The sequence below is a fragment of the Watersipora subatra genome, chromosome 9 (genome assembly GCF_963576615.1).
Source record: "Watersipora subatra chromosome 9, tzWatSuba1.1, whole genome shotgun sequence".
In the NCBI taxonomy this organism is placed as follows: domain Eukaryota; kingdom Metazoa; phylum Bryozoa; class Gymnolaemata; order Cheilostomatida; family Watersiporidae; genus Watersipora; species Watersipora subatra.
In genome coordinates this window covers 393,267-403,525 of record NC_088716.1, presented here as the reverse complement: position 1 = coordinate 403,525, position 10,259 = coordinate 393,267, and the positions used below count along the sequence as shown (strand labels likewise).

Here is a 10,259-nt window from a genome sequence, read left to right as displayed (position 1 = left end):
ATGGTGACTTTTCTCAACTATTACACCCTAGCAAGCCAAGCGCAATAATTCTTGATGTTCGGTCAATAGCACTTATAGTGAATGCAGCTATGATACGCTGGCTAATATCACAATGCTAAAGTCAGAAACAGTGACAAGAATGTTATACCTATTTGCTTTTCAACTCAAGCAGAGCTTGTTTGTAAGGAACGCAGTATCTTTATTGGTGTTATATCTCTCAGTACCAAGCAGTAACACACCAACAATGATCAAACCGGCAGGTTATATAGCAATCCCAAGAAAAATCCACAAATTGATTGGCTGCACAGTAATCAGGTCAACCAATTCCACAAAAACATATTTCGAATACAAAAACGATAATATTTGTCACTAACTTATCACGCAATACGAGTATTAATAATTTTTTTTGTGTTTGTATAGTAACATGCAAATCTTAGAACAATATGGTAATAAATGGTTAACATAAAAAAGTTGCTAGTATCACACATACATACACTCTACATTGAACAAGTGTTAAGCGTGCGCCTTATAAATGACTATTCAAATTTGTCTGAATTGCGATGAACGTAATATAGATCCGTTGAGTTAGCAATTTGAAGCTGCCGGATTATAGGCTTAGAAAAGACGTCATCAACTCTTGCGCATTCTGACGTCTACAATTACGGGTACACACTGATTGACAACTCATTTGCTTTTACAAGCATGAAGTGGGGTCCAAGACCATTCGCCCATCGGTAGATCCTATCGGGGATGACAGTGACCCTCTCGGGCTACTGGACTCACCAGTCAAAATCGATTTTTGAGTGCCAGTAGTCTCACCAACCACCTCAGCCCTTTTTTAGGGCTATCATTTCCGTTTTAAGGGTTTTGTTCTGCGACGACAATGGTGGAAACTCGGTGTCGTAATTGTCGTCCACTTTTTTTATTACATTGTTATATGTGTTATCAAAGTATTTGACTTACTTGACAGCACAATAACATCAATGATTAATCACTACTAGTTCTACCTCAATCTAGACTATGCCAATGTGATTTATTATGTTTAGGGAATGGTTGCTAGGAACTTGACCCAGATCTTTGTGCAAGCCTAGCTATGTTGAATGTTAAAGGTGGATTATGATAATCAATTATACTTTATTCTTATGAACCAAAACCCAATACACAAGTAGCAAAATTCTAAAATATAAGATGGATAACAAGTAGTAAAAAACTAAGTAGTATATAAATCTCTTACGCCAACATCAAGCTTGTGTCTGCCCTTAAAGCTCAGTCTTACACGTCTGTAAGTGTCACTGCCAAAGAGGCTGAGCTACTAAAAAATGCTAGCTTTTATAGGCATTTAGGATAGCCTGAGGACGGGTATATATAATGTTCGTATCATATACTATGTTGTAGGAGTAAGTCCATTGGAAGGAACACTGTCTTTGGATACGTCACAGGGGGTGCGCTGAGACTGTGGCTGGATGCTAGGATTGCGTAATATTGTCTCCGTCAGCGCCGTAATATGTCATGGAAAAATACTGGCTTAGGATGAGGGTAAGTTCAGTTATTTTTGGTAGTGCTTGGTGATGGGTGGATAGATATAATTACTCCCAAATTCCTTGGCGGTTCCCACAGGGGGTGTTGACGGTGTTGACTCATCAGTTTCCAAAATGGATGTATTCTAATTCTGACATTTCCAATTAGAGAATCTTTTGATGTCTCTTAGGCGTCTCGATGCTTGTACGGAATATATGCATGTACGGCCGTCTGGCTACATTCCCTGCTGGTATCTTGTTTTCGAAGTATTTCCATACAACATTTCTCCCGTTGTTAAAGAACGATATGTCCTCATGTCGTATTTCATGGTAACGTTGCTGTTGGCATAACGGTAGTAAAATAAACAGAATATATAAAATGAAATGAAAGTTATAAAGTTGTGGTTAGAATAAAGATATTTAAAACCCATGTACCCGAGTTAAAAAAAAATTATATAATAATTCGTAAAACCAAAACCATGAATAGAATCCCAAAACATAAAGATGTTAAAAGTGGAAATAAAAGTTGTTTTTTTTTTTGATTTTCTCAAAGCAATAAGGTTTAGGTTAGTAGTAGAAGTATATGGTTGTTAGTTTGCCATATGGTCTAGGTGAGTGTCAATTGTCCTTTCGGTGTCGCGTATTATTGTCCTGGTTTTTGTATTGCGTCTCCCTTGGCAAAGTAAACGGGTCCTCCCGTATGTCGGTATGTATGGGTGGTTGTATGCGGCGAGTAGTCATGGGTCTTCTGGTCAGGAAAGAAAGCTAAATCTTGAAATAGAAACTTCACATAACATAATAGCAAAAACTGGCGTGTCTTTTTAGAATTCTAAAATCACAAAATAAATGTTATAACATGCATGACTCAGTTGTGTGTAAGAAATTTTCACTTTTCACTGCTGGGGCTACCTACAGAAAGAAAAATTGTCCAAGCATCTGCTTTCATCACTAACCTGTCTTATCCTAAAAATAGAAAGTCACAATAGAAATTAACAGTTTTAAATGAGTTCGTTTTCTGGTATGTGCCGTGTCTATTTCACAATAGGGTCTATCCTAAAAATTCGAAAGTCAATTTTTGTTACATGAGTGAGACACGCCATTTATTTCATAGTGGCTACATCTAGTTCCCATTTCAAGGTTGAATGAATCGTGGTGTGTTTAATCAAATTAGGTAATCAATCAGCTACTATCAGAGATTGATAAAACAATACGGCACTTGTACCTGTCAAGGGAATATAGATGTTAGCATGTGGTGAGCATTATGACAAGTTACTAGTGATAAATGGACAGTTACTATTAGCGTCAGAGCACGAATAATTGTCATAGCAAGTGCTCCTAGGCAAATATCAGTCTGTTAAGCGTAGAGGCAATAATTTAGCTCATACTTACGTTACTGTCATGGTCTGTTGGGTCAGGCTTCGCGTTAGTTATAGGCGCGCTGCAAGTGGGTTAGTATTGATCTTGTCTGGCAGTCGCTTGTGGAATTTGCGTAGCTTGTTGCATTCTGAAGATGGGTGGAGCTTGCATATCGCCGTGAGCTGTTAGTTGGATGGGTTGTTTCAATGATAGGTTCTTTGGTATCGCAATTGACTGCGCGTGGTGCTTTATTTGGTGTTTGGCTCTGGTGTTTCGTAAGCACTCTTAGACGAGCAAGCTAAGGATAAGCATGTTATCTTAACTTCCTCCGTTGTCTCTTATTCTGATCGCTGTTATCTCTAATGGGGTAAGTTTGCTTCTTTCCATTTATACTGTGTAGAGAGGATTTGTATGTTATGGTTAGCCGTGTTGATGCGTGATTTACTCTTCTTTTCCGTGAATATTTTCTTACTTCTTCCTTTAGCCTTGTCATATGTCCGGTGCATGTGTCGTGTTGTTGTGGAATTTATCGTGAATTTTCATCTAGTCTTGGTCTGTTTAATCGTAGTCCGAATGTAGTTAATTCTTAAAAAAGAATCCGTCTTAGTCCAACAATCTTGTTCCATTTGTGTAGGTAAGAGCTACAGCTATTCGTAATATTCAAAATCTTCTATCCGCTTGGGCTTCGGGCTTCTTCGGAGTCCGTGAGCTCTCTCTTTCTTTCGTTCTTGTTCATAGCTGGGTGATGGGGTCTGGCTATGTTTTGCTGTTGCTTTCATGAATTGTGTTTGAGGTTCATATTCACCATCTGAGTTTTGATTCATTTCTGTCATCAATGGTTGATTTTCTGTTTCAGATAGGTCACCGTACTGGTCTTCTCCGTTTATTTATTTAAGGATCTATTACTATTTCCGGAAGTTGGAAACGTACTCTCTTGTTCCTTGGCATATCTACATGTTCTTCCGTCAAATTCATCTTTGAAATATCCAGCTGGTCACTCGGAGATGAGCGGAGCTTCTCCAGTTCTGCAGGAGTTGTCGGCACACTGAGCAATCGTAAGTCCTCATCTAAGCTTTCTATGCTTCCAACCATGGTGTCTTTCTTCAACTCAAAAGGTGTGCTGGTTGGGTTGATAATAGGGATTATTATCTTACCTTGGTCAACTCGGGTGGCTGATCTGCCAATCATCAGTCTTTTCAGAGTGTCAGTGTTTCCTTCAAATAAGCATTCTTTTCCTTCGTAGTCGCTATCTACATTTGCTACGATTGCCACTTCTGAAAATGGTGCTACTTGGACATTGTTGCAGACGTATGCTGAGCTGGTGGAGCAATTCTTTCCCATGGCGATGGCTGGTCCGTCATTGATGTGAAGAGTACATCTGTCGAAATTGTAAGTAACTGTGCCAAGTTTGCTCATTAAGTCTGTTCCTAGAATTACCTCATGTGAGATGCCATCTGCTATGTAAAATCGATGTTTTCCATTCCATTCGCCTCCGATGTTCAAAATCACTGTTGATCATCCGAGGATTTTCAGAGTGTCTTTGGTTACGCCCGTAGCTGTCAGGTCGCTTGGTTGCAAGTGTAGATGCAATTCGCGAGCGAGCCTAGTAATGATCAGGCTTATTGTGGCTCCTGCGTCAACGAGTGATGTGCAAATAAATCCGTTGATCTTTACATCTATGGTGGTTCTTCTACAATCTTCTCTTGAAGCGCTGGTGACACCGTTGATCTGCTCGTGTCGTCTCTGTGGACCTTGCATACCGTATGTCTGTGAGAAGTATTCTTCCCATGCTCTCAAACATTCACGTTCTTCATTAGTAACTTCGGGTCGAGAATATCGGGGTACGTAAGGTTTATATGATGGTGGTGCACTGCTTAAGTCTTCTGATGATGAGTCGGTCTCTGAACTCTCTGGTGGTGCGGATGGATTGATGTCAGATTCTGTTTCGGATTCGTCTTCTCTTTCTGGCATATCGATTATTTCGAGTGCCGTCTCTACGTCTAAAGCATTTACCATGGCGCTCTTTCTTGCTCGGTATATAAAACATCCTTTTGTGATTCCTCCGATGACTGTAGATAAAACCATTAATGTAAGAACGATGTTACAAGCAAACGTCTGTCCTCCGAATAGAAAGCTGAATAGTGATGAGCCGAACAGTTTCTCTCTGCTCTCTATGGTGTTGTAATGTAGGGTGTTATGGCGGTTCGTGACGATTCCCATAGCCTTTAGTACTCTTTTCTGTCTGTCTAAGGTAGATAGGAGTTCATTCAGTCCTCCGTAAGTGTCTGTGTTTGACCATCCTAACACGTGGGCTCTGCTAAATATGGTTTCTTGTATTTGTAGAGGCTGGCTGCCGAGGTTGATGTCCGGAATACTCAAGTTGGTGGTCTCCCCCATTGATGAAATCGTTCCGTTTGGGAAATACTCAGAAATGTTACCTTCCAGCATCATCAATGTGCCTCTTTTTGTCCTGCAATTGACTGTATAGGTGTCTGGGTGTATCACATTGTCTTTTGGATTAAAATATCCAATCTTTTCTGTGCCAGCTATTTTGATCTTCATCGGAATAAACTCTGTGCAATTATTCTCTTCCATTGGCAGTACTTCGTATTGACTGTAGTTAAGTATGGTACAAGGGTAAACTTGAAGGAAACCAGGACCTGCTGTAGCAATAACGTTTGGTTTGTCCAGTAAATATCTTGCACTGAGTGTTGGGTGCTCTCCCAATAGCATGGTAATTATCTGAAGGGTCTCCGCTAGGTTGTGGCAGGCGTAGAAGTAAGCTGACCAGAATAGATCTTGAGCTATCTTAGTTTGCTGGTACGCAAGTGATTGTAACATTGTATTGAAGAGGGCAGCGTCTCGACCTTCTACTGATACTCTTTCTTTTATCGTGTCGTTGATAGTAACATTCGTTAGTGGTGTAAAAAATTTTACCACAAGGCCTTGGTCCGAGAGCGAAACGTTAGAGTTGTTGCAGTCCATTTGCGAGTTCAGTCCTGAATTATAAAATGTTAGAGCTAGATCTCGTTTTGTAGAGACGAAGTGTGCGTCGAGAAATTCTCCTGATTCGTTGAACCATGGTGTGTATTCACATGTTTCAACTATGTCCAGGTCCCACATGAGCATCGATCCGTCGTTTAATTCGCAATGTCCGTCGTTGTAATTGCAGTGACTGACGTCTCCGGCTGTGCTTTCGAATTCATCTGATCCGTGTTTCTTGTACAAGTAGGTCTCCACGTAACTGCATTGCTTCGCGCTGAAGGTTTTCTGTTGGCAGCACCATACATACATAGCGTTGGTTGGTTCGTTCGTAATATACATTCCATCTCCTCCATGTGAAACTCCTGCTTGGCACTTCTACCATGTCGGTCTTCTTATTACCATGTCGGTGCATTCTTCTAATGTTACTTTCTGGGTGCTGCTTGAGGTTGTCTTGGTCTTAATGTCTCTGAAAAACGAAATCTGTGTCGTAACGTGTGTGGTGAATTTCGTGCATTGGTAGGCGATAGTCTTTTGTTTGATCATATTCTTCTTGTAGATAGTAACGTTAACTTTCTGGGGTGCCATGTCTGATTGTTTGCTGGTGTCCGTTGAGCATTCGTATTCTTGCTTTACTCGAAATGTTTGTGGAGAATCGTTTTCTCCTGTGCCGCAAATCATGGGGTTGTTTGGTTGTCCTTTGGATGCTGTTGTCCCGGTAACGCATAAGGCTAAGCATAAGAGGCTGAATTGGAAGTAGCTAGCCATGTTAAATAAGCCTAGCCGTCCTCCGGTAAATCTTCTGCGTTTAGGTCGTCGGTCTACGTTTTCCGAACGTAAAATTTTAGTAGTTTCTATACAGTTGACCGTTTCAGATGAAGGGTTGTCTCCTCGGGGTCGTCTCGCGTTTTGTGAGACAGCGCCATCTCGATTAGTTGTCAAAAAATTGTGTACGAATTCTCGTGTTGATAAGTCGTCATCGGATTTTGGAGGAGAGTTTGATACTTCTGCGACGTGATATCTTGTAGGACATCTTCCGAATTCGTGAGTCCTACTGCAATTTCTATAGCAATCCTGTGTATTAGCACTTCTTGGCCTTCCATATTCTTGGTTTCTTCGTGAGCTGTCATCTCTAGTTTGTGAATTGTAGCGTCTGTATTGTGGTTCTCTCGAGCGATATTCATTCTGTGTTCCTTGTTGTCTTGGTCCTCGAGGGGGAGAATATCTGTCTCTTCGTGATGAGACTCTGTCATCCCTTCTCCTTTGGTTATAGTTTCTGTTGTACGAGTTCGTTCCATGTTGTTGTTGATAACGTTGGTGGTCATCATAATTGTTCCTTGAAGTCGAATAACCTCTTCTACCTCTGTAGTTTCTCGATGTCGCCTCTCTTCTTGGAAATCTCGTTTCGTTTTCTTTTATTCTTCTAGCTTGATCGTTCACTAGCATGGTCAGTCCTTGTACTTGTCGTGTCAATGGTGCGAGGGGGTCAGTGTCTACTTGATTAACACTCATCGTCTTGTTTCTTGTCACTGCTTTATCTATAGCTTCCAGGTTACTTGCTTCTTTTAGAGCTTCTTGTAAAGTAATATTCTCATGCCTCAGAATCGATCTCTGATAGCTCTCCTTTAGGCCTCCAATGAATGCAGATTTTATAACTTGATCACGGTTCACTTCCGGTAAGTCTTTAAATACTGATCGGCCTGCAGCCATGACCTCGGAATAGAAATCGTTAATCGACTTCTTCCCTTGGCTGTTGTTCCATAGGTTCTTCTCTCGGAGTGGTTGGTCAACTCGGAAAGCCGATATCAATTCCTTCTTTAAGGAGCTGTAGCTTCTCGTGCAATTAGGGTTCAGTTTTATAACATTTCTGTAGGTCTCCCATGCTGGTCTAACAAGTTTAGCAGGTAGGGCTTGTGCTAGTCGTCTGTTGTCGTAGTTGTATTGAGCCATCAGTATTTCCCATCGATCAAGGTAATCTTCGAAGTTATCTCCTTCTTTGAACGGCTCTATGTTATCGACGTTCGGCACTACGCTGATGACGGGTGGTCCCGTCCTGGGTGGGAAGAGTAGATCTCCATTTAATGTTCTCGGTGCTACACCAGGTCCTGTGTAGCTTCCGGAGTCGTCCACGGTTGGTTTTTCACCTTGTGGGCTTTGTTCTTGGGCTTCGACATCTTCCGGGCTGAGTTGTTCACCATGTGGACTCTGGTCCTGAAGGATGATCTGGCTTCTAAGTGCTCTCCTTACCACAGGAGTTGTTTTCTTAGCTCTCTTCTTCACCATCTCGTAGTCGGCTGTTGTGCCTTGGGTCAGACTATCCAATTTATGGGAGTAGCTCAATGCTGGCTTTGGCTGCTCCTTTCAGATATTCTCTTGTCACTGCTGGTTTTGCTCCTGGGTGTGTGACTAGGCTGTGTAGGTTCTGGTCTGCTATAACGAACTTAGTTAACATGCAACCTACGAGTAACGTGCTCTAAAGTATATATATATATAGGCACTGTTATATGTATATAGTTGAAAGAATTTTTTTTTTTAATTGTAATTATGTTAAGACGAGTATTGAGTAAGTGACAAAGACTAGGTAGTCTATTATGTCTGTCAACGAGAAAGTTATTCTATATAGAGAGGGTTGTTTTCCAAATGGTTGAAGTTCAACCGCAAGTATGAGTCTGTAACGTTTATATATCAGTAAACAGCGTAATAATATATACAGGATTAGTGCAATTAGTATATAAATGCAGGCAGTCGCTGTTATAAGTTAGCAGTTGTCAGTTCAGTATCTTGTCTGAAATATGTCTAGAGTTATGTGTAGTCTGTGCACTATATTAGTATCTAATTGAAAGTTTATACTCGAGTTTAAGTTTCTTATAGTAGTGGGCTTGTCTATGAGTCAAGCTGATGTAACTTGTTTTATAACCGGTGTATTGCTATTAGGTCTTATACGTATGTGAATGTTAGGTGTAATAACCTTGAGCTCAGTATATCTACAGTCACTAATAGTTAGTATTGATATTCACTTTCCCGCCGAACGGACAGTCGGAAAGGATATGAGTTTTATTTCCCTGTGAATGAAACAGCCGGAAATAATATGACACTATGCTTTCTCTGCAAGCGAAACAGTCAGAAAGATAAATCAAGGTAGAGAGTGTCCTAAGAAATTTGTGAAGTTGTACGTTTATCAACTTCTGATCTGTGTTTGCCCTGGAGTAAAACAGTCAGAAGGGAGGCAATATAGTAATAACAGTGCTCAGCTGTATGTATAGTCTCGATATTCACTTTCCCGCAAACGAAACAGTCGGAAAGGATATATGAGTTTTATTTCCCGCCGAACAGCAGTCGGAAATAGAGGACACTATGGCAAATGTGAAGTAGAAGCACGCGGCTGTGAAAGTTCTAGTTTTCTCCTAGGCAAATATAAATCTGACCTCAGATTTTCTTACAATGCTAGGATCTGCAAGCCTATAACTAGTATGCAATGGGTGATCAATCCCAATATAGGCTGCAATTACGCGTTATGAAAGTATGAATTACGAAAGGTCTAGGCGTCAGGGGATTATTTGCCTAGCTATGTGGTTATGCTTTAGCTAAACGGTACACCTAGATAAGTCACTAGATCTCAGCTAACATAGACTTTTTGATGAGTCCCACAATAGATATGTGAATATCTACCTGCCCAGTAGAATATAGCGATCAAACTAGGTATTGTAAATAGCTAAGCAACCAGATATGAATAGAGATGAAGATTTCAGTTCTATGGTAAGCGCTATGAATAATATTACGAAAGATTTAAGCGTTCAGGGATTACCCACTTAGCTATGTGAAAGGTTGATGACCGATAAGGCACCTCCACCAAAAATGTTATATGTGTTATCGAAGTATTTGACTTACTTGACAGCACAATAACATCAATGATTAATCACTACTAGTTCTACCCCAATCTAGACTATGCCAATGTGATTTATTATGTTTAGGGAATGGTTGCTAGGAACTTGACCCAGATCTTTGTGCAAGCCTAGCTATGTTGAATGTTAAAGGTGGATTATGATAATCAATTATACTTTATTCTTATGAACCAAAACCCAATACACAAGTAGCAAAATTCTAAAATATAAGATGGATAACAAGTAGTAAAAAACTAAGTAGTATATAAATCTCTTACGCCAACATCAAGCTTGTGTCTGCCCTTAAAGCTCAGTCTTACACGTCTGTAAGTGTCACTGCCAAAGAGGCTGAGCTACTAAAAAACGCTAGCTTTTATAGGCATTTAGGATAGCCTGAGGACGGGTATATATAATGTTCGTATCATATACTATGTTGTAGGAGTAAATCCATTGGAAGGAACACTGTCTTTGGATACGTCACAGGGGGTGCGCTGAGACTGTGGCTGGATGCTAGGATTGCGTA

The 10,259-nt window shown here is 40.5% G+C and overlaps 1 long non-coding RNA gene across 1 annotated transcript; it reads left to right on the top strand.

Annotated features, from left to right (window-relative positions):
• Positions 1-3,831: 3,831 nt before the first annotated feature.
• Positions 3,832-5,459, top strand: LOC137404689 (uncharacterized). The gene is made up of 3 exons (XR_010979734.1): positions 3,832-3,928; positions 4,180-4,262; positions 5,217-5,459. It is a non-coding gene; the product is annotated as an uncharacterized lncRNA (long non-coding RNA).
• Positions 5,460-10,259: the final 4,800 nt, after the last annotated feature.